This window comes from Pseudorasbora parva, chromosome 4, assembly GCF_024679245.1.
Source record: "Pseudorasbora parva isolate DD20220531a chromosome 4, ASM2467924v1, whole genome shotgun sequence".
In the NCBI taxonomy this organism is placed as follows: domain Eukaryota; kingdom Metazoa; phylum Chordata; class Actinopteri; order Cypriniformes; family Gobionidae; genus Pseudorasbora; species Pseudorasbora parva.
The window spans coordinates 3,109,711-3,134,377 of NC_090175.1; the positions used below are offsets into that span (position 1 = coordinate 3,109,711).

Sequence of the window (24,667 nt, forward strand, 5' to 3'; positions counted from 1 at the left end):
TCAATATAAACTGCTAAACTATTGATAACTATTAAAATGTTTTAAATAAAAACATGGGCAGTGCATTGCATGAAGCGGAGAAAAACCTGTATTACCATAGTGACAAATGTGTTGAAAACATAGATAAACATCTCGTCAGTTAGGAAATCAGAAAGTCACATGAAATGGAGGACAGCAGACAGTGTGTGAGTGTGACGTCTGTCCACAGACACATGCTTTAAACACACACTAAATCACTGCATCATCTCAATGTTTAGTGTCTGAATCTCTCAGTGCTGAATCTGAACTGATGTAACGTGACAGACAGTGAATGTGATTCACAATGTGCAAAGATTTATTGCTGTAGAGACATTCAATTCTCAACCTAAAGTCACTTTCACTAATACAACCTAATGGAATAAGTTTAATTCAGTCATATTCATTCATATTTTGACATTTATTTTTACTTGAATTAAGCGTATCTATATTTAGCTTACAGGGCAAAATATTTTGTCATCCAATACACACAAAAATATATAAAAGATATAATAAAATGTCAATATTGCAAAAACAAAAACAACAAAAACCCATTTGAAATGCTTAGAAATGTAGTTATATCTAAGAATTTTAATAAGAGAATAATGTTAAACAGAGTGAGACTAAATTTACTGTAAAACAAAACATAAAAAAAAATCTATTTATAAATAAAATGTATAAATTTGTGCTGCAAAACATTTTCTCATCAGTTATAATAAGATTATAATTAAATAATTAAGAGGGGATTCAACCATCATGATATAGTGAACGGAGTAGAAAACTCACAATGACCAAACAGTAACAGTTTGAGACAATCCAACATAATGAAACTGTGCCTGTGGATCCTCTAAAACCAGATCTCCCATGAGTCCCGTAAAAACTCAATCTCATGAAGATACTCGAGCTTTACTCTAACAAGCTCTAGCATTCAGTTAATGCTGGCATCCTAGCAATGTATCTTCATCAGAACACAGACAATTGTGCATGCTTTTTTGCACATACAAAACCCTTGGATGTACACAAACACACACTTTTATTTCCAGTATCGTGAAGTATTTTTTTAAATGCATCTTGTGTAAACATATTTGGTTAACATTTAGATGTACACTAGCAAGTAGATGCCCTAAAAGTTAGATTATGAGCAACCAAACTTTATGTCTCAGTTGTTTCCTCACAGAGGAAGGTTAAATCTGACACAGAGAAAGTGAGGAATCAAAAACACCAAATCCAGCATAGAGCGGTTCAGTAAATGTGATGTTGAATGTGTGTAAGTGTGTGAGTGTATGTGTGTGTTAGAGACACTGTAGAAGGACAAAGTGCCGGACAGTCTAGTCCAGATACACTCCTACTCTATTAGAAAAGGGTGATGGGATTGGTAAATTATTGTTCACATTATTGTGATTGATCAGGATACGCCTGATGATCATTGACATATGTCGCCTTCCTGTTCCCTTCAGACAGAATGAGTTGAGTGTTTGCTGTATTTGAATCCAGTGTGAGATTACAGGCATCTGAACACAAGAAAAGATAAATGATGGAGGTGTGTAAAAACAATTGTATGTTTCTTCAATGGGCCCATTTAGATAGTTAAGTAAATGTGTGCGTGTGTGTGTCCTTGTCATTGTCAACCTTCAGTCCGATGGGTATTAATGAATGCGTTACGGAAAGAAAATCCTTATCAAGGAGGTGCGGGATTATCCAGACCGATTCAAAGTTTACTTTAGAATGTCAGTGGCTTAGTTTGATGTTTTGTTAGCTATACTGGAGCCACATATGAAAAAGATCACCAATTTCCATGAATCAGTTGATCCTGAACACAGACTGGCAGTATGTCTAATGGATCCGCGCGCGCACACACATAGACCACAGTCTTTGGTTTTGTCACAGCTGGAGTACTGCTCAGTTATTTGGTCCAGTGCTACACAAGAGCACTTGAGAAAACTTCAACTTGCTCAGAATAGAGCAGCCAGAGTTGCTCTTGGCTGTTCGTACAGGACCGGTGTGAATGAGATGCACACTATATTAGTATGGTTAAAGGTACAGGATAAATTAAAGATAAGTCTTCTGTGTTACATGCATAACGCTATCTATAAAAACAAGCCTACATTTTTTGTGGATAAATTGGTGTACAGTGGATATTGCCATCAACATATTACTCGGCAGGTCAGCTCAGGTGATTTAGTTGTTCCTTTTGCACAATCAAACTATATGAGAAGAACTGTACTATTTAGATCCTCAGTAGCTTGGAATCAACTCTCAATGTGTATAAGACAAACAAGCAACATATCTTATTTTAAAAAAATGTTAAAAAATGTATGATCTGTAACGATAACTAAGTGTAATGACTCAAATTGAAGTGTATGTAGTCTTTTGATAACATATTTTAAAAAGTGTAATGTGATTGTGTATATTGTTTTGATATTGTAAAATGGACCCCAGGAAGATTAGCGACCACTCGTGGAAGCTAATGGGGTTCCAAATAAATAAACAAATAAACACACACACACACGCACGCACGCACGCACGCACGCACACGGCCTATAGGGACTTGGTGTGCTACAATTATAGCTTATATATAATAATAGTAATATAATACATTTAATAATAATATAATAATAATATTCTATATAATATTTGTAGTAGTTTTGATGAAATAATATTTGTATATATAATTGTAGGTATCCGATCACTGGCGATTCATTCACCACCATTGCCAGCAGTTTTAAGTTGGGCATCAGCAATGTAGCAACGACTGTGACCAAATCTTATATAGGGCACACTGAGGTCACAAAGGCCACGCCGCCGTGGCCCCTTGAACTGCCATTACCGCCATGGCCACCCACACCCATGTCCCCACCTGAGGGGGGAATCTGTCACAGGGTGTTTTGGTGTTGGTTTCATGTTTTAAGGTTTTCATGTTCACTGTCATGTTTTGTCATGCACTTCCTGGTTTTGTCATGTGTTCCCTTGTCATGTGTCTATGCCCTCATGTGTTCCTGCCTCCTGTTCCTGTGTCAGGGTTTCATTGGTTTAGGAGTTGATAACTGTTCACAGGTGTCCCTTGCCTTGTCATTAGCCCTTGTGTTTTAAAGCCCTCATGTTATTGCATGTGTAACCTGCTAATTGGTGAGTGTTAGTTAAAGTTTGTTTAAATTTTGATTATTTAACACTTGATCAAGGCTCGAAATAGCTCCATATGCTCCCAAAATGTATTCTCTGAAACATTAAAATTCGCACTGAAAAAGTGCTAAAAAGTGCAAGTATATTAATGTCCTTATTAGTAATGGATTTACTCAGCCAAGTTTCAGAAATTATAACATCTGCCCCAGTTGATTTAACCCAAAATTTAGGGAGTAAACTGCGCACATCAAGATGTATATATTTAAGACCAGATAAAGATTTAAAATCAGAAGGAGTCTGTGAGCATTGCAGCTCAGGGCCAGGGTTTGGATGCACATTTCCAGACAAGAGCAGAAGTAAGACAATCAATAATCTCTTGTTCCAAGATCCCAAAAGCCCAAAAGGGATATAAAAATAGTAATTAATGCCATCATCCTCTACTTTTAGCATATAAGGGAAGTGAAGAGTACAGACCTCAGAATGGAAAACACTTAGCAGGTAGTCAAGCTGATTAACTCCAGGAGAAGGCAGCCGGCTCAGGCTTGTTAGCTCCAGGAGAAGGCAGCCGGCTCAGGCTTGTTAGCCCCAGGAGAAGGCAGCCGGCTCAGGGCCCCAGGAGAAGGCAGCAGGCTCAGGGCCCCAGGAGAAGGCAGCAGGCTCAGGGCCCCAGAAGAAGGCAGAAGGCAGCTTAGGCCTGTTAGCAACAGGAGGCTGCAGTCTTCAATTTCAAGAACATCCACAATTCACTTTTTTTTGTCTTATAATAACTGAGTGCCATATTCAGGAGGTAAAAAAATGTTATAGAAAACCTTTAAAAACAGTAAAACACATACAGACACTAAACAGACAAAAGACTTGCTGCCATCTTGGTTTAGGGGTGTGGTCTGTCCTTCCAGTAGTAGGATGAGAAAGAGTACAAAAAAAATAATGTTCTGCCAAAAAGAAAAGAAAATGTTTGCTTTTTGTTCCTTGAACCATCACTAGTGTTTTACTAAAAGTCACCCACCTCCTGTTATTCAAGGACCAATGGCTGTCTCATCTCAGAGTTTAGAGATCGAAAGCTTAGCATCTACGCATGGAAAATCTCATCCAGGGACTTTTTTTTTTTTTTTTTTTTATTAATTCCCAAAACGCAACACCTTATATATCTTTTGAAATATAATATGTGGGTTGTCCTCTCTACTGAATGTTTTTACATACATTTTTGCATCATAAAAGCATTTTGAGATTATTGCACCACTTATATAAACACACTTCGGTTTTCTTGTTCTTAAGATGAAATAAAATATTTATATATGTTAACTGCTATTCAGATACCACAAAGAGAAACAAGACCCATGGAGAGTTGCTAAACATCTAAGAGAAATATTCATCAAGCCTTTCACCTGAAGTGAAGGTAAGCTCAAAACAACAACAGGAGATATAGAAGAAGAACTGAGAAATGATCTTGTGAGGTTTGGTTAAGCAGCCCTCTGTATTTTAAACAGAAATGTTTTTATGTCACAATACATTTCAACCTGGTCTCACAGAAGTCCACGTGAGTCCACGGAAGGGATGCCTATGCAAGTCAAAGACAGTATACAGACGAGATTATCATCATGATGAAACTATATATTGGACTATGATTGAAACTATGATTTTGCCATTGTGACATGGAGTGTGATTCTCGATTTAATCAGCCAGCATATTTACATTTATTTTATTTTTTTTATTTACGGTATTCAGACATGTTTGAACACGCAACTCAAACGCTTCCCTAAACCTACCCATTTGTGTATTATAAAAACAGGATATAACAGGCAGATGCGACTGCAGGCACAATTTATTCAGAAAGTACAAATATTCCAAGTTTTCCGAGGCCAAATGATTGATTTGTGTGAAGAAAATTCCCAAAAGCGATCAGCAGCAGAGTCAATCTGCCGAAGATCATTAACACATTTCAAATATTGCCGTCGGAAGAAACGTCAGGTCAGATTTGACAGCATTGGCTCTCATATGTCTTGTGACCAATTTCATCATTACATCAGCTTTGATTGTAAAATGCCATTGGCTCTTGTGCATCTCGTGACCGTTTGGGTAATGCCAAAGAATCGTGTGTATCATTTGAATGAATATGAGTGGAGTGCACTCAAAAAGTTGTTGTTCAGACTACTCGAACGTTGAATAGGACATTTAACAATGACGTCCATCTAGTGTTTAATAATGGGTATAATGAGAATCTGACAATATTCAACTCAACATCAATATTTCGGCACATTTTACTATAGTCAAATCACAATGACTGCAACAATATTCCATTAAGAACAGAACTAACAAGCTTTAAAAAAAATAAAAAATAAAAATAAATAAATAAGTGTTTTTTTTCCAACATTATAATTATTAGTGTTTTTGAGAGTGTTGTTAAAGTGATTACTAATAATAATGATAATGGGTGTTTTGTCATGTTCCATTCACAGTTTAGTGTAGAGAAACTGAGATAAAGACTGAAAGATTATCTACATTATCATTGTCTATTTGCTCAAATATTTCTCATCTCCAACAGAATTATAATCTGAGGACTACCGATCAAAAGAGAACCAAAAAAATAAATATTTCAAATATTTATGAATAAAACTAAGAACTTGAAAGTGCAATACCAAACACAGAAAGGTTTAATGAGTCACTGCTCCAATGCTGAAAACCATTAAAGATTCAGTTTCAGAGAAACAAGAAATGCATGTCAGAGAGAAAATTGTGCTGCAATCAAACAGATGAAGAGATTTGTGTAAGCTTGAAAGGGGATTTAATAGTTTCCTAATTTTGAAATGAGCTGGGATTTAATTGTACAGTTTTAGTGAGTATTATTTTTATTTATTTTTTTTTTTTAAAGGGGTGAGATTACATATATCACAATTGCTTGTGATAAAAAGTTATGATCATGGGAAGAACTCAACAGACGCACAAAAAAAAGTGTGCTCAAAGAGGAGTCTTCAAAATACACAGCTCTGCACACTTTGAATGTCTCCCTTATCTAACACACATAATTCAGATCATCAGCTCATTAGGTGAGAGCTCCATGAATTGAACTAAGGGTGCATCTCAATCAGGTCCATAGTTCAGTATCAGGGCACTGATCAGGGAGTCAGCCATTTTAAGGGCTCTTGAGGCCAAAATCATTCCAGCGCACTGAAACGTTTGTACACTATGCAAACCATTATTCAAGTATATGTCTGGATAAACATACATTGCCAGAAAGGTAATGAACATAATCTATATATAACAAGCTTTAAAAATTAAAAAAAATAAAAATAAAATAAAAAGTCAAAAGAATACCAGTAGGGATGTTGTACAGTGAGAAAGTTGTCATGTCTCTGGAAAAACAGTCAACAGTGTTCCAATAATGAGCCAGTGTCATTACTGTCCTTACCAGTGTCTGAAACCATAAAGACGACATACTCGTCATGACCTTGGAAGCCAGGGCACTGATTGAGACCGATGATACCTCTAGTCTAGAGATTCTCATCAGCTGAGAGATGTGCTCTGTTTTTGTGCTGCTTCCCTCCCGTTGGTAAGCAGGTACAGCTGGGAAAGCAATCAGGCTACCTGAGAGAGTGGAGAGTGGGAGGAGCCAAAGGAGAGCCGTGGTCTGTTCTCAATACGTCGTTAACTTAAGCCAGGTGCACACTGTGCGATTTTGCCCACGATTTGGCCGTCTGAGACAAATTTAGCAAATCCTAAAAGATTTCTCTGATCCTAGGCTAAAATCTGACGTCTTTGGTCGTTAGTTTGACATGTTCACCGGCAGCCGATTAATGAGCACTGCGATCAAATTTTACCTCAGACGAAATTCTGCCAGTGTCACACAATCCTGCAGTGTGACTTCTACGACGACAGTCAAATATCTCGGTTTTTCAAGACAAACTATGACCAAAGCGAGAGCTAGAGATTTCTTTGTAGCCAGCATTTCAGTCCCATGTGTAATGGAGCTTACTGTCACCAAATGCGTCATTCATTGATGATATAAAACTCCGGACGAGTTTTCTTGTGCGTCTGTTTTTAGCAAGGATTCACTATCGTGCAGTCTTACATTAATGGCAGCTGAGATCTTACAGTGTGACATGGCTTACATCGGGGATCATGTTTGTACAGTGGGACAAGGGACATTCGCAAAGGATTTTGAAAAATCGCACAGTGTGCAGGACCCATTACTTAGCTGGATTTGATTGTTGTAATTGTAACACAGAGCAGTTAATGATCCAGGGTTATTTTGTTTATATAAAATAACAAATATAATATAAGTTAAATAATTTTGTTATTATTTCACTGTGTTTTATATAATTAATATAGTTATTAATATAACCAAATGTGTTTGTTATATAATATGCAATATTATATATTAATTCTAAAGCATTATAATAAAATAATAAAAATAAAAGCTTAAATGTTAATGCATTTCAAATATATTTATTTTATTGTCATCTCAAACATGGATCTACACTCAATTAATTTGCTTCAAATAAACAATATAATCCTTATTCTCAGTGAATAAAGATTACTTATTAAAAGAAAACATTGAAAAAAAAAAGATTACACAATAGGTGACAATATGCACTGTTATGTAAATCGCCATTAAACAAAAGAAGAAGTAGAATGGCGCGCTCTTTCTTAGCGTCTGTTTCCATGGTGAATCATTGATTTGTTGCTGTGTTGACAATGTCTTGTGTGTTAACCAGGAACACTCTGAGTTTTCTGAACTTACTCCGTGACCTCGAGTAACCAAGGTTTGGGTTAATCAACCGAGAGTTTGCGGTATATGTGACGGTAAGTTAACCTTGCGCTCTGGAATACAATCCTGGACGTGATGTCATAGCAACAGGTCGGTAAGCTTAAACCTGCTTGAGAGCAGCATATTTCATGTAAACAGGATTAAATTGCATCCTAAAGTGAGACTTAAAATTGTCCCAGCCACTGCTACTTTATTAAAAGAGTTCCTTACTGAACCAGGGGCAATAATAACTTTAAATAATAATAATAATAATAATAATAATAATAATATAAAAGTTTATTTGAAAATAATAGTATAATGCTGTGTAAAATGTGCGTATTTATTTGTGATGGAATAATTACTTTATAGTTGCACTGGAGATTTACACATGTTGTGCTTTCCATCGTGCATTATTTTGAATGATGATGGATATTATGGGATGGCTTGATGTAGCACAAGAGATGCAGATAATTTGATCTTGACCATTAAGAAACTTCAATTAATACTGTCATGTAACAAATCTGCTTCAAATTGAATTAAACATTAAATTACAGCATTGAAATAAAAATGTAAAATATGTACAAATACTATAAAATCGTGAATGTAAATATTTGGGAATCATGTTCATCAAAATGATGAGAGTTAATCTAACACTAGGGATTTTGAATTATATATATATATATATATATATATATATATATATGTATATATATATATATATATATATATATATATAAACAACTAGGGACAAGAGCTTTATCTAATGCACTAGATACTCTGCCACATAAACAATATTATAAGAAAGGTTCTATATAAAATTAAAAAAAAATCACACCAGAGTTTAACATACAATAGAAAATGTGCACGTGATTTGTTAATAAAGTAGATATACGTTAGTTAGTCTTGTTTTGTTGTGTTATCTGACACAAAAACAGTTCAGTTTCATAAACCCGGAATCCAGCATAGAGGGGTTCAGTGAATGTGGTGTTGATTGTGTGTAAGTGTGTGAGTGTGTGTGTGTCAGAGACACTGTAGAAGGACAGAGTGCCAGACGACCAGTCCAGATACACTCCTACTCTTTTAGACAGTGGTGAAGGAACTGATAAGTCAGTACGCTTTTTATCATGCCAGAAAGTGAATCTGTTATCAGAGCAATCCAGACTCCAGGATTTATCATTGTATCCAAACCTACAACGACTCCCACCTTCCCTGCTGATTCCTTTATAAGTAACTGCTGCATGACCCCATCCACTCCATTCAACCTCCCAGTAACAGCGTCCAATCAGGCTCTCTCGACACAGAATCCGTTCACCACCATCAAATCTCTCTGGATGATAAGAATATGGCTGCGGCTCTTCCACATATGTTGCCTTCCTGTTTCCCTCAGACAGAATGATGTAAGAGTTTGCCGTGTTTGGATCCAGTGTGAGATTACAGGCATCTGAACGCAAGAAATGTCTCAAAAAATAATTCACAACACTATTACATTTGTGAGAGACAGATTGATAAACAGGACCTACATTTTTTCAGACCAGGTGTAATTCTGAAATGGCCTCCATGATCCAATCTAGAAAGAGACAAATATGCAATTACAAATGCCTAATTATGATTATTTAGTAATACATAATATATTAGTGCAAATCTTCTACATAAGTTCAAGTTATAAAATGAATATGAGATATAACAAAAAAATGTTATTGTATGCTGCACAAAATTTAAAAAAAATATTTGATATGTAAATAAGGATTGTAACAAACATAAATAATAATGGCCAATGTTTTAATTAAAAAGGAGGAATTATATCCCTCTGAAAACATAATAAAATGATTTGAAAACTTCTGTCACACAAATTAAAGTATTAGACTGCCAAACATACTTGAGTATTTGCAGTGAGCAGTTTGGATCCTTCAGTTTGTCCGAGAGTAGTTTCATTCCTGAATCTCCAGGGTGATTGTAGCTCATATCCAGCTCTTTCAGGTGTAATGGGTTTGAACTCAGAGCTGAAGACACATAACCACAGCCTTCCTCTGTTACCATACAGCCAGACAACCTACATAGAGGGAAATTAAATCAGAGGTCAGAATTGTGTTATATTCAAACAAACAGGCCTGTGTAAATAAAAGTTATTCATATACATTGTTTTATCAGTTGCTACATTTTAATTTAATAAACACTTTACAAAGTGCAAACTTGGTTTATCTCTTAATCTTATCTCTTCATGAACTTTTCTCAAAAGTAGCATCATTGTGGAGGTGTTGAAGTGTGAATAATTGAATAATGTACAGTACAGTCATTGAGTTTGAAACATTGTCTTGTACTTTGTGTACATGCATTCTGTACTCATCTATTGATTAAATGGTTAATATTTTTAATATCTGTCCATTTTGCCTTATTTTCAAAATGATATCTGTGTATGTAATTATAATAAAAGGAGTTTAAGGGTCAAGGGTTACTCTTTTGCCGCAAGTCGGCTGTGTTGTCCCTGAGCACACTCACTACATGTGTTGAAACTGACAAAACGTCATCTCTTTTTAGAGTGTAGAGACAATTTTGCCTTCTGGTTTCTCTTGTGAACGTCTCGGTTACGTATGTAACCCTCGTTCCCTGAAGGAGGGAACGGAGACGTACGTCAGAACTGAACCGACGAATGGGATCTTACTTTAGAGACCAATCCTACTTCGAGCATCTAACAACGAGCCAATGAAATTTGGCATGCGATCACGCATTCCACGCTCCGCCCCGCAGCGCGGGTATAAATAGGAAGTGGAATGGTAGATCAGCGCTTTTTCTGCTGAGGAGCCGAAAGGTGACCGGACTCCCAGCGGAAGCACAGCATCTGGCGACGGGACGTACGTCTCCGTTCCCTCCTTCAGGGAACGAGGGTTACATACGTAACCGAGACGTTCCCTTTCAGTCGGTCACGTTCGACGTACGTCAGAACTGAACCGACGAATGGGATCCCTTATGGAAAACGCCAGGATGCTGGCCCTTCCAGCGTCCTGCTTGAGCGCACTGCACCGTCTAGTATGGTACGGAAGTCAGGGCTCCAAGCAGGGAGTACAGTCACTGCTGTTTCTGCAAGACCCACTCAGAATGACTATTGGATAACGCTGGGAAAGCGTGCCTACCTCGAGAGAGAGAGGGTACGCTGCGGGGCCACGTCCTTCAGGGAAGGAGAGGTGGCAGAATACACATAAGGACTAACCTGGCAGGGTAGTGCAACATATGGCAGTCTCTGGGGTGGTTCCAGCCTGATTGAAGGGGGGAAAGAACACGCCCAGAGACGACAGAGCGGGCTCTGTCGAGGGAAAGACACGGGGCTAGCCCGAAGGGTAGCTGGAACCGTGGAAGAATACACATATGGGGTTGCCGTGAGGGAACCGCTACATATGGGACCCAGCCTACAGCCACGTTTCACAAGCATACGGGTGCAGGCCTGGCGTCAGACGGTCCGCAACGTCTGACACCGGAGGGGTGACGGAGGAGCTCGACAGGGTTAGCCGGTTTCCCGGGGAACACAACTGGAGACAATAGACGCACGTATCCGGCCCAGAGGGCGGGAGTGGCGTTTCGCAAGCCGACACTTAGAACGGGCACTTAGCGCTCCTGGCCCCTGGGGGCGAGGATGCGGGAAGATACCGGCTCTACACGTAAGCTATAGAATCTAGCCAACGTGTTAGGTGTCGCCCAGCCCGCAGCTCTACATATGTCTGTCAGCGAGGCGCCTTGAGCCAGCGCCCAGGAAGAAGCAACACTCCGAGTGGAGTGAGCTCTTACACCGAACGGGCAAGGCACGTCTTGGGACTGGTAGGCCAAGACTATAGCATCCACTATCCAGTGGGCTAACCTCTGCTTGGAGACAGCCTTTCCCTTCTGCTGGCCTCCGTAACAGACGAAGAGTTGCTCTGAGGTCCGAAGGCTTTGGGTCCGGTCAACGTAAGCGCGAAGAGCGCGGACCGGACACAGCAAAGCCAGGGCTGGGTCTGCCTCCTCCGAAGGCAGCGCTTGCAGGTTCACCACCTGATCCCGGAAGGGAGTGGTAGGAACCTTGGGCACATATCCGGGCCGGGGTCTCAGGACAACGTGAGAGTTACCCGGCCCGAACTCTAGGCACGATTCGTTGACCGAAAGTGCATGCAGGTCCCCTACCCTCTTGATCGAGGCCAATGCCGTCAGGAGCACTGTCTTCATTGACAAGATTTTCAACTCACAAGACGCCAAAGGCTCGAAGGGAGGGCTCTGTAGTGCTCGGAGCACTAGAGCTAAGTCCCAAGAGGGTATCGAGGATGGACGAGGAGGATTTAGTCTCCTCGCACCTCTGAGGAACCTGACGATTAGGTCGTGCTTCCCCACGGACTTACCTTCTACTACATCATGGTACGCTGCTATTGCTGCAGCATATACCTTGAGGGTGGAGGGAGACAGCCTTCTCTCCAACCCATTCTTGCAGGAAGGAAAGCACGACACTGATCGAACACCTTCGGGGGTCTTCCCGGCGGGAAGCGCACCACTCAACGAACAGGTTCCACTTCAGAGCATAGAGGCGCCTCGTAGAGGGGGCTCTAGCTGAAGCGATGGTATCTACGACAGCTTGTGGTAGTCCATCTAGAACCTCCGCGTCCCGTCCAGGGACCAGACATGAAGATTCCAGAGGTCTGGACGCGGGTGCCATAACGTGCCCCGTCCCTGAGAAAGAAGGTCCTTCCTCAGGGGAATCGGCCAAGGAGGGGCTGTCGCGAGGAGTGTGAGTTCTGGGAACCAGGTCCGGTTGGGCCAATACGGCGCAACTAACAAGACCTGCTCCTCGTCCTCCCTGACCTTGCACAGAGTCTGTGCAAGAAGGCTCACTGGGGGAAACGCATACTTGCGTAGGTCCCGGGGCCAGCTGTGCGCCAGTGCATCTGTGCCGAGGGTACCCCCGGTTAGGGAATAGTACCACTGGCAATGGGTCGAGTCCGGAGAGGCAACAGGTCGACCTGTGCGGCCCCGAACTGGTCCCATATCAGCTGGACCGCCTGGGGGTGGAGTCGCCACTCTCCCGGAGGTGTCGGCTGACGAGAGAGCTCGTCGGCTGTCTGGTTCAGCACACCAGGGACATGAATGGCCCGAAGCGACCTCAGCTGCTTCTGACTCCACAGGAGGAGGTGGCGGGCGAGTTGGAGCAGACGACGGGAGCGTAGACCACCCTGACGGTTGATGTACGCAACGGCCGTGGTGCTGTCCGTACGGACCAGTACATGCTTGCCACATAGCGGCCCCTTGAGGCGGCGGAGTGCCAGATGTACTGCCAGTAACTCGAGGCAATTGATATGCCAATGCAATTGCGGCCCCGTCCACAGACCAGCAACTGCATGCCCGTTGTACGTGGCCCCCCAGCCTGTGGTGGAGGCATCCGTGAACAGCACAGCATGCCTGGACACTTGTTCTAGGGGCACCCCGGCCCGGAGAAACGAAGTGCTGGACCACGGGCTGAAGGTTTGGCGGCAGTAAGGAGTCACTGGGACCCGGTACTGACCGCTCTGCCACGCCCACCTCGGGACTCGGCCATTGAGCCAGCGTTGAAGCGGTCTCATATGAAGCAATCCGAGCGGCGTGACCGCGGCTGCAGATGCCATATGCCCCAGGAGCCTCTGAAAGAATTTCAGTGGGACCGCTGTCCTGCTCTTGAACATATTCAAGCAGTTCAACACCGACTGGACTCGCTCCTCGGTGAGGCGCGCCGTCCGGTTGACCGAGTCCAGCTCCATACCGAGATAAGAGATCCTCTGTGTGGGACAGAGTTTGCTCTTCTCTCGGTTGACCCGAAGGCCCAACTGGCTGAGGTGACTGAGCACCAGGTCCCTGTGTTCGCACAACTGGTCCTTCGACTGGGCTAGGATCAGCCAATCGTCGAGGTAGTTGAGAATCCGAACGCCGCGTTCTCTGAGTGGAACAATGGCTGCCTCCGCGACCTTCGTAAAGACGCGGGGCGACAGGGACAGCCCGAAGGGCAGGACCTTGTACTGATATGCTTTCCCCTCGAACGCCAAACGTAGGAACGGTCTGTGTTGAGGGAGAAAGACACACGGAAGTACGCATCCTTCAGGTCGATCGCTGCAAACCAATCCTGGGGACGGATGCATTGGAAATGCGTTTCTGCGTCAACACCCTGAACGGGAGCTTGTGCAGGGCCCGATTCAGAACTCGCAGGTCCAGGATTGGTCATAACCCACCCCCTTCTTGGGCACAATGAAGTAGGGGCTGTGAACCCCGTCTTCATATCGGCTGGAGGAACCGGCTCGATCGCGTCCTTCGCCAGTAGGACCTCGATCTCTGACCTCAAGACCTGAGCATCGCTGCTTCGCACAGAGGTGAAGAGGATGCCCCCGTACTTGGGCGGCCGGCGTGCGAACTGAATCGCGTAGCCGAGTCTGATGGTACGGATGAGCCAGCGAGACGGCCCGGGGAGACCTAGCCAGGCCCCCAGAGACCGTGCAAGCGGGACCAACCGCACCACAGACGTGCCCGGGGTGGGGCAGCGAAGCGGAGTACTCTGGCCCGACTCGGGAGGCCCGGAGGCGGCCCGAAGTGTTGCCTGAGCATTCCTGGTTTGGACAGAGAGTGGGTGAGAAGGCCCGGAGGCGTCCTCGGAGCCCACTCTGCTGCCCACTGCCCGGAGGCAGGGAAGTGAAGCACTCAGCCCCGACCCGGGAGGCCCGTGGGCGGCCCGGAGTGTTGACTGAGTGCTCACGAGAGAGGAAGTGTGTGGGTGAGAAGGCCCGGGGGCGTCCTCGAGGCCCACACAACTGCCCCCTGGCGACGGGAGGGTAGGAAAGGAGTGACAAGGCCCGTGGGCGTCGCACACTGCCAACCTGACCCTCTTGGGGCCCAGAGAGAGAGGAAACTGCTCTTAAAATGTGGGTACCGCTGGACTCCGGAGAGCCAGTGGCAGAACCGAAACCAGTCAGGGCCCCCCGGTCCTCCTCCGGGGGGGTGGGGGAGGGATGCGAACATCGTCTCCCCCGAGCAGCTCCTGTTCTCCCTAGCCGGCCCGTCTCAGGGCCGCGTCCCCTTGCGCTTGCCTGCCGGTTAGCGGGCCCTGGACGGGTTGGGCGTCCCTCGCGTCCGGCACCCTGCTCCTCCAGTGGAGGCTGCTGCTCGGCTCTAGCAGGGTGGAGGCGGACGCAGGAGGGGATGCCCTCGGCGGCGAGCCGGCAGAGGCGCTGCGACCGACGACCGAGCAGCTGGTCGTCGGCACCCTGGTGCAACGCCTCCGTCTGCTCTAGGGCCACCAAGAACTGCTGGGCAAAGTTCTCGATGGTGCCGCCGAGGAGGCCAGCCCGACAGACAGGCTTTTCTTGCGCATATCTGCCAGGTTAGCCCCCTATTCCTGGACCACTAGTGTGGACACCGCCTGACCCAGGGAGCGTGCAGTGATTTTCGCCGCCCATAGGGCGAGGTCCAACACCGCACGCAGTTCCTGCACAACCCCTGGGCTGGGACTACCCTCGTGCGTGCAGGGCAGAGGGCAGTGAGAGAGGGAAACCAATGACACTTTTTTTTTTTTTTTTTTTTTTTTTGTCTCATTTTTGGCCCTTTTGACCCTCCATATTTCCCTCTCTCCGATGCAGCAATTGACATCTGTCCTCTGCCAGAGCCAAAAATGAAACGCTAAGCCCTTTTCTCTTTAGGATCAGCGATTCCACCTTCAACTACCAGCAGGCATGCGAGACAGTGAACGTGGCCGTCAGAACGGCACACAGCGCACTGAGCGCTCAAGCCTCTATGAAGAAGGCAAGGCGAACAATGCCCTGACGTGGTCGTGTTCTCATGAGAGAATCCGTACCACCCACGAACAGAGTCTCAGCATGCTTTTGATGCGATAGAGGAGTGGGGGCCCGAGGGGATTTACCCGGCGGGGAATCCCCACTGTAATCCTCAGGCCACCAGCGCTTATCAGCCAAAGTAGCCCTTTTCCAGTAACACTAGAAATGAACTAGATCGGGGGATAGGCGAAGGGACTCGACCCCATCTGAGGTTTCATAGTCTCGACCGCGCATCTAGAGCGCCGACTGACGCGCGCCGGTTGTTGTGACAACCACCGCTGTCAGCCGGTCGCTCGACGGCACACGGCGCGCTGAACACTCGAGCCCTTTATGAGAAGGGGGAGACGAACAACGCGCCGACGTGACCATGTTCTTTACCAGAACATGAATCACCCACGATCGCAATCTCACATGCGCTCGTGGCCGTCAAAGAGGACAGGAAACAGTTGCATACCAGGAATACACGGTTTGAATGACATCTTGAAAAAGACGCAGGGTCAAACCGTGTTGCTCTTTTGTGAATGGAAAGCTGCTCTTTTAGTGTGCTGAAGCACTCAGGGAGATGACCGCGGCTCCACACAGTTCGTTCTGCAAGCCTGTGTGAGCTCTCAGTGATGTGTATTTGTGTGTGTAACGCCCAGCGAACCAACAGTTTGTATGGGAAACGCTCAGCGAACCAACAGTTTGTATGGGAAACGCTCAGCGAACCAACAAGCTCCTTTAGATCGCTTGATCACTGATCAGACGGTCTCTCACTGACGCGCCGTATCACCCGCACTGGCAGACTCTCTCACTCAACACTCTTTGACTCGTAGTCAGACACTCTTCGTAGGAAACAGTAAGCACTGCTCGGCTCCGAAGTAGAAAAGCGCTGATCTACCATTCCACTTCCTATTTATACCCGCGCTGCGGGGCGGAGCGTGGAATGCGTGATCGCATGCCAAATTTCATTGGCTCGTTGTTAGATGCTCGAAGTAGGATTGGTCTCTAAAGTAAGATCCCATTCGTCGGTTCAGTTCTGACGTACGTCGAACGTGACCGACTGAAAGGGAACCAAATGCATTTAAGTTGTTTTGAGCTTATATCTCAAGAACGCTTTTTCCCCCAAATAGGTAACAATGTCACCTACTGGTCAGGGAGTGCAACTATATCAGGCTTGTGCACAATTCAGAATTGAATTGAGAATGACTCCTGAATTACAATTTGAATTTAAATTAAAGGAATTTAAATTCAATAAAAATTCAAAGTAATTCATATACATGTCCATCTTGCCATAGCAGCTTCCTCTGCACCTGTTGAGAGAATCTATTGTGTTGCAGATCTTCAGACCAGAACATTGAAGACTCAATGATAAAACATTTGAGGAGCTATTGAGAATTATATGCAAGTGTTGCTCAGTGAGTTTTGCACTGGAATAAATAATACCTGCATTTACAATAATTTCTTTGAAAAATAACATTGTAACAAAATAAATTAAACAACATTGAGGAGGTAATTTATTTCACGAATTTGACCTTTATCCTTATTTAAGTTGATACTTAAAAATAGAGTGTATATTTTCTTAATAAAATTGTAGTTCAGTGTTGTATAGAAAATATTGAGAACATTTCACTAATAAAACCAAGAGATACATTTTCCTATTTTTTTAAGGAAATGTGAGCAATCATGACTCGAAGAACAAAATAAGATGATAAAATTAAGAAGAAAAAAATAAAATTATATGTGAATAACTGCAAGTATCATTATTATGAAGCATGTTGCTTTGTTCAATGAACAATAACTTTGCTAATGCTAGTGCAATACCAAGTTTGTTTCTACTTGTGCTAGCAGCAAGCAGTCTATTAATTGTATAACATAACTCAAAGTCAAATATAAACTGGTAATTTCTGTTTATACCCTTTTTTAAACTTAAATTTAAAAAGCACATTCCACTAATAATATTAATTTCAGCATGTGCTAAAAACTAAATAATCTAGAATATTTACTTAATGTATTCAGGTGGATTCCACAAAAAAAAAAAAACACCCATAAAATTACTTAAATAAAATTACTTAAATTGAATGGAGGCCAATTCTGAAATTAGGAATATTGCACAAGCCTGATTTTTTTTCTCACAAAGTTGGCTATATTGTCTATATGCCATTTACATTTAATTGTACTCTAGTTAATCTTTAAATTGCTTTAGTGTTTTGACATTTAGTTTAAGCATTATTTGGTGTAAGCCTTATCAATACCATGTTATATGACCCGAGAGAACTCAAAGACAGTGGTTTTATTTATTTTATTTTACATTTATTTAACCAGGTTAATCAGTTGAGAACAGGTTCTCATTTGCAACCGTGGTACTGAGTTCTCTTTGTTAAAATGGTCAAAAATGCACATATTCAAACACATATTGGTGTAGAAGGTTTTGATCTTATTTATTTTTTTATTTTTTAATTTTTTTAATATTTTAAATATTCAATGTATAATTAAAATGTTGTGTTAACATGTTTTACACACCTCAGTATCTCCAGCTTACAGTTTGGACTCTTCAGTCCACCCGACAGTAGCTTCACTCCTGAATCCTGCAGGTCATTGTTACTGAGATCCAGCTCTCTCAGGACACAGTTTGAGGATATTAGAGCTGATGACACAATTTCACAATCCTTATTTGGGAGATTACAGCAAGCAAGTCTGTGGGATATAGTGAAATAAGATGGTAATTCAATGTTTTAACCAGAATATTTATTCATAATTAATCACTCACAGAGCTTTCCTGCAGTTGATCACAGCTGGTATCAGTCTTCTTCTCCCCTCATCTGATGTGTTGTATTTCTTGAGGTCCAGCTCATCCAGCACCTCCTCTGAGATCTGAAGCATGTAGGCGATTGTTGAGCAGTGAGTAGGAGAGAGTTTCTTCTCTGAGTGTTTGTCTGATTTCACAAACTCCTGAATCTCTTTGGACAGAGTCTGATCTTTCACTTCCAGCAGACAGAGGAACAGATTGATGGATCTTTCAGTGGAGAGTCCATGTCCATATTTGATCTTCTCTTTAATGTACTGTGTGGTTCTCCTGATGCTCTCTGAGCTATTCTCTGTGTGTGTCAGTAGATCCTGTAAGAGTCTCTGATTGGACTCCAGTGAGATGCCCAGCAGGAACCGCAGGAACAGGTCCAGCTGACCATTCTCACTTTTTATGGCTGCATCTACTGCTCCTGTAAGCAAATTATGCAGCTCAAAAAAGGTTAGTGTCTCCATAATTGGGCAAGAATTGTAGTGAAAAACAAAGAAAGCTGCAAGAAACTCCTGGACGCTCAGATGAATGAAGCTGTAGACTTTGCTCTGATGAATCACAGATTCCTCCTTAAAAATCTCAGTGCAAATCCCAGAATACACTGAGGCATCAGTGATGTCTATACCGCTCTCTCTCAGGTCCTCCTCATAGAACATCACATTGCCCTTCATCAGCTGTTTGAAAGCCACTTCAGCAAGTTTCACAATCACTTCTCTGTTGGACTGCAGGAGTTTCTCTGGATCTCTCTCTTCATACTTCTGATTCCTCATGTTGATCTGAATCAGCAGGAAGTGGATGTACATTTCAGTCAGAGTTTGAGTGATTTCTGCACTCAGATCTTCTTCCAAGAGCTTTTGAAGCACAGTGGATGAGATCCAGCAGAATACGGGTATGTGGCACATGATGTGGAGGCTTCTTGTTCTTCTGATGTGTGAGATGATTCTGCTGGCTTGATGCTCATCACTGATTCTCTTCCTGAAATACTCCTCCTTCTGAGGCTCATTGAATCCTCGAATTTCTGTCAAATGGTTGATATATTTGAAGGGGATCTGATTGGCTGCTGCTGGTCTGGAGGTGATCCAGATGAGAGCAGAGGGAAGCAAGTCTCCTTTTATGAGATTTGACATCAACACACCCACTGATGAAGTCTCAGTCACATCAGAAATTTTCGGAGCATCTGAAAACATCAGTGTGATTCTGCTTTCATCCAGACCATCAAAGATGAACAAAACTTTACATTCTTTATAAATCTTTGAGTCCAGATCTTGAAGTTCAGGATGAAAGTCCAGCAGAAGTCTGTGAAGACTGTACTGATGATCTTGGATCAAGTTCAGCTCTCGAAATGGAAGCACAAACATGAAATCTATTTCCTCATTGGCTTTTCCCTCGGCCCAGTCCAGAATGAACTTCTGCACAGAGATGGTTTTTCCGATTCCAGCGATGCCTTGAGTAAGAACAGTCTTGATTTGGTCTTTCTCCTCACATCCTGGTTCAGGTGAGGCTTTAAAGATGTCATTGCAGTAGATTGGAGTGTCTTGTGAGTGTTGTGTTCTGGCTGTTTTCTCCATCTGTAAAACCTCATGTTCTTCATTCACTAATTCCCTCTCTCCGTCTATGATGTAGAGCTGTGTCTAAATCCTGTTCAGGAGGGTTTCATTGTCTTGGAGTTTGTTTCCCTCAAATAATCTCTCATACTTGTCCTTCATGCTGGTTTTGTGCTGGTTTTTGACTCTCTGCAGTTCTCCAGTCTCCAATGTGTGTGTTTGCAGGACTGCTTCGGTTTTGATCAGGCTGATGGGAGTCTGAGAGTGGGGTGTTGAGGACGGCACAGATCTGATCAGCCCTTTTGTATCTCTCCTGCAGAGATTACAAAGAAAAGAGCAATACAAAATTACAATGACTGTCCGAGTGCTTCAGAAATATATCAGTTACCAGATATTATTTTGGTGCTTCTCTTCAAACTGCACCCCTGTACAGTACTTTTTTTTGTTAAGTACAGCAACTACTTGTATTTACTAACAAAAAGTCAGAGGTCACTGTTCTTTCACTGAATTTTAATGACTGCTGCATGGATCTGTTGCTCTTCAAATGCACATCACTGGGCTCTGGAGTCTCTGATCTTTGTGCCCTGTTGACACCAAAAAAAAAAAAAAAATCCTAGCAAGACTACAGTGAATTACAGATGAGTTACAGGTGCACAATGGAAGGGCAAACAAACTTTGCCGTTGAAGACCATTATATGAAATAAAATCCTGAAATGTTTCCCTCAAAAATCGAATTTCTTTATGACTAAAGAAAATCATGAACATATTGAATGGCATGGGGGTGAGAAAATGATATGGACATTTTTATTTTGAAGGGAACTAATTAATTAAATACTCAAAATAATTATATGCCCTATAATGTCACAAACAGTCTGAAAAAGAAAGGGCATATGGCTTTAGAACAAAACCAGGGTAGTTAATTAACTAAATTTTCATATATATGTCAATTAACTCTGTAGTGTAGTGTCTTTCCTTTTGAGTAAATAAATAGTATATCATAATATAAAATATCAGTTTTTGCAAATTCCAAGGTACATTTTTTTAGGAAGATTGAGAAGTTCATTCCACTGGTGAGACAGTGAAAGTTCAGGAAAGTGATTTTGTGCTTCTTTGTGATGAACATCAAGCGTCACTCAACAAAAACAAGGCTTCTGGAATGTCACTTTGGATTAAAACGTCTGATAAATGCAAAAATATTTCCTTACCTCGGGTCAGAGGTCACTGTTTCATCACTGAGGTAAGGAGGATTAGTCTCCATGGACTGATTACTCTTCAGAGACACACAGCTTGATACAGGAGATGAAGAACTCCTTTTAGAGGCAGCACCATCACCATCTTCCTTGACATGGAGACTCATTTTAAAGGCACGGTCCCTCCCACTTCCTTTTCACAAAAAAAGTTCTGTGATTGATCCTACTCAATGGAATCAAAACTATAACACATAGATTTGCAAAATAAAATAAAGTATTGCAAAAATAAATATATAATTAATTGCAAAAAACAATGACAGGAGTAAAAGAAGCTTAAGAACTTTGATCCTATTTTATCAAAGATATTGATTTAGTTAATTTGCAACATTTCTTTTATTCTGTGTTTCAGTCAAGTGTGTGCTCGTGATACCATTTCCCCTTTGCACTTTTCTGTGCGTTTCACTTCATGATTTGGAGGTGGAGTCAAGAAAATAAGGGATTTTTTTTTTTAAGGGATTTTACTTAAATGTTAGACTTTGACCTCAATTGTGTATTTTAGCTCAGACAGACAATCATATGACAAAACCATATCATCTGCAAAGAGGAAGTGATACAGTCACATGGGCGATGGGCAATGAAAAAACTAAAGATTATTGTTCAGATATGTCATTCTAATTTGGAATTTAAAAAAAAGAGAGATAAAAAGTAATGTTAATATAAGAAAACTGATGTAAAAATGTTCTTTATAGCATCATTACATTTCTATTTAGATATTTCAAATCATGGTGTTTGGAACCTTATATATATATATATATATATATATATATATATATATATATATATATATATATATATATATATATATATATATATATATATAGGTTATATGCTATTGACAAAAAGACAAACAAAAAAAAGTCATCTGGTACAATTTAACATCAAGAAAGCTCAAGCTAAAGTTTAGTGCAATACAAGTTAAACCCACTACAGTTTCACTTAACATCACAGTATCTAGAAGTATATGTATATAAAACAATTATACATGATGTTTTTAATAATTATCTTTATAAGGTATTATATAGCAAAGATCTGAGGAAAAATGACAAAAATGTAATGATCCATTTTAAAATCCCAAGTAAAGAAAAGCAAAAAACAAAACTAACTAATACTAATAATTGTATATGACAACATGTTTACATGAAGATTAATTTATGAACTTACCACAGAATATGCAGCTGTCCAATGCAGTGTTAACAGGTTTAAAGCTTCAGAATCCCCTTTACCTTCTTCTTCTTCTTTCACTTTTGTTTCTGGTGAAATCCAATCACAGAAGGACGCTACGGGAAGGGGAAGCAACATGAAGAGATAAAGAGATTAAAAAGATGTGGCATCTGTCCCTTCAAGTGTTCATCAAGTGTTTTCCAAACAGGCACATTATGAGAAGAAAAGGCTGGCACTCCTCGATTAATACCAGGAGAAATCCACAGGGAAGATAATGCAGTGCTGGGATCCAGAATGACAGACACTACAAACTAAGACAGAGATTAATCCTTATTAATATATGAACATATACTTTATGTTTTACGCTCTCTCTCTCTCTCTCTCTCTCTCTCTCTCTCTCTCTCTCTCTCTCTCTCTCTCTCTCTCTCACACACTCACACACACACACACACACACACACACACACACACACACACACACACACACACACACACACACACACACACACACACACACACACTCACTATAGGTGACGACCATCAACATCATCTTCCACAATGAATTTCATATTGGTCACATGATCAGGGAAATTATTCAGATACCCAAACAGCTTCTCTGGCTTCTGTTTACACTCTCATATTATAGGACAACATCCAAAAATCAGGATAGATAGACGACGGTTGCTCTAGATAAAATAGATAAAAGATGTGGTTATAGGTAATAGGGTTGCTAGATGTGGCTAGCTATGCAGTTACTAAGACATTCTGGGTGGATGTTTTGACTGTTACTAGGGAGTTGCAAAGTTTTATTTATATTTATTTAACAATGTGTGACAATCTCTATCATTAATCTTTATCTCTTCTTCAGTCGCCTTGATGGTGCTAGAAATGAACTCAATCAGTGTATTCATGTTTCCCTCAGAACTGAGTCTGTGTCTCAGTCTGGAGAGTTTGAATCTAAATGACACAATTACACTAAAGAACATGCAACATGTTATATCCTTGATACGAAGTAATGAGGAGGCATTCGAAAATCAAGAACACTTTATTTTAACCACAGCAGGTAGTATAGCCGTAAAGCGCATGCAATAGTAGGTGGTTTCACTCTGGCTTCTTATTCTCTTCTTTCAACATACCCTAACTCAAACCTCTACTGCCACCTACTGGCCAATATGCTCAGAAGAACACAACAAGAATGAGAGCATGCAGCTTACATGAACAAACTACAAACACACTCATTAGAAATTATAATATACCATATATACTTAAAGCTCGGTGTTCTTCATGTGTCAATGGTCTTTCACTCACGGCTCACAGCGATCAGATGATCCAGACAGAATAGGGACAGACTCTGGCCATGTCCCACAGAGAGATGGATGTCCTGGACACACAGACTCATAGAGACAGCGACTCCATCCATTCAGGACATGAGAGAGGAACCATTGAAGATGAAGAAATAAAACAGACGCAAGAATTGAAGAGATCAGACAGTGTGTGAGAATGACTTCTGTCCACATTTACATTTATTCATGTAGCAGACACTTTTATCTAAAATGACTTACACATGAAGAATACAACAAACAATTCATCTTATGGAGGCAATAACACAAGAACAAGCGCACAAGTGCTAAGAAAAAAGTTTGAAACCTCATTCAAAACAGTACATATTTTATACCGATTTCATCTGCCTAACATATTGAATGGAGCGAGAAAACACACTGACCAAACAGTAACAGTTTATGACAATCCAACATGATGAAACTGAGCCTGTGGATCCTTTGAGACAGTGACAACATCTAGAGCAGATTTTATAAGATCACACCAAAGAAGGAGTGTTTCTACAAACCAACACCTTTGACTCACTGAAGTCTCCTATGACCAAAACAATGTCCCAACAAGGACTTCTGATACTGCCATTTTTGTGGGGACATTTTGTTCACATAACGTAGGGCAGGGTTCCTCAAGTCCAGTCCTGGAGGGCCACTGCCCTGCAGAGTTTAGCTCCAATCCTGATCAAACACACCTGAACAAGCTAATCAAGGTCTTCAGGATCTCTAGAAAATCACAGAAAGGGTTAGTTCACCCACAAATGAAAATTATTTCATTAATTACTCTCCCTAATGTCGTTGCACTCCATTGGCATTCAGTACATTCCCACTCACATATTCTCCTGCTTGTGTCAAGTTCATGTCAATAACTTGGTGGATAAAGTTGGGCTTGTTTTGGGCCCCCACCCTTTTTCCCCACCCCTCT

General features: G+C 41.8%; 1 pseudogene; it reads right to left on the reverse strand.

Moving 5' to 3' along the window:
• Window positions 1–8,757: 8,757 nt before the first annotated feature.
• Window positions 8,758–22,453, reverse strand: LOC137072662 (NLR family CARD domain-containing protein 3-like; annotated as a pseudogene).
• Window positions 22,454–24,667: the final 2,214 nt, after the last annotated feature.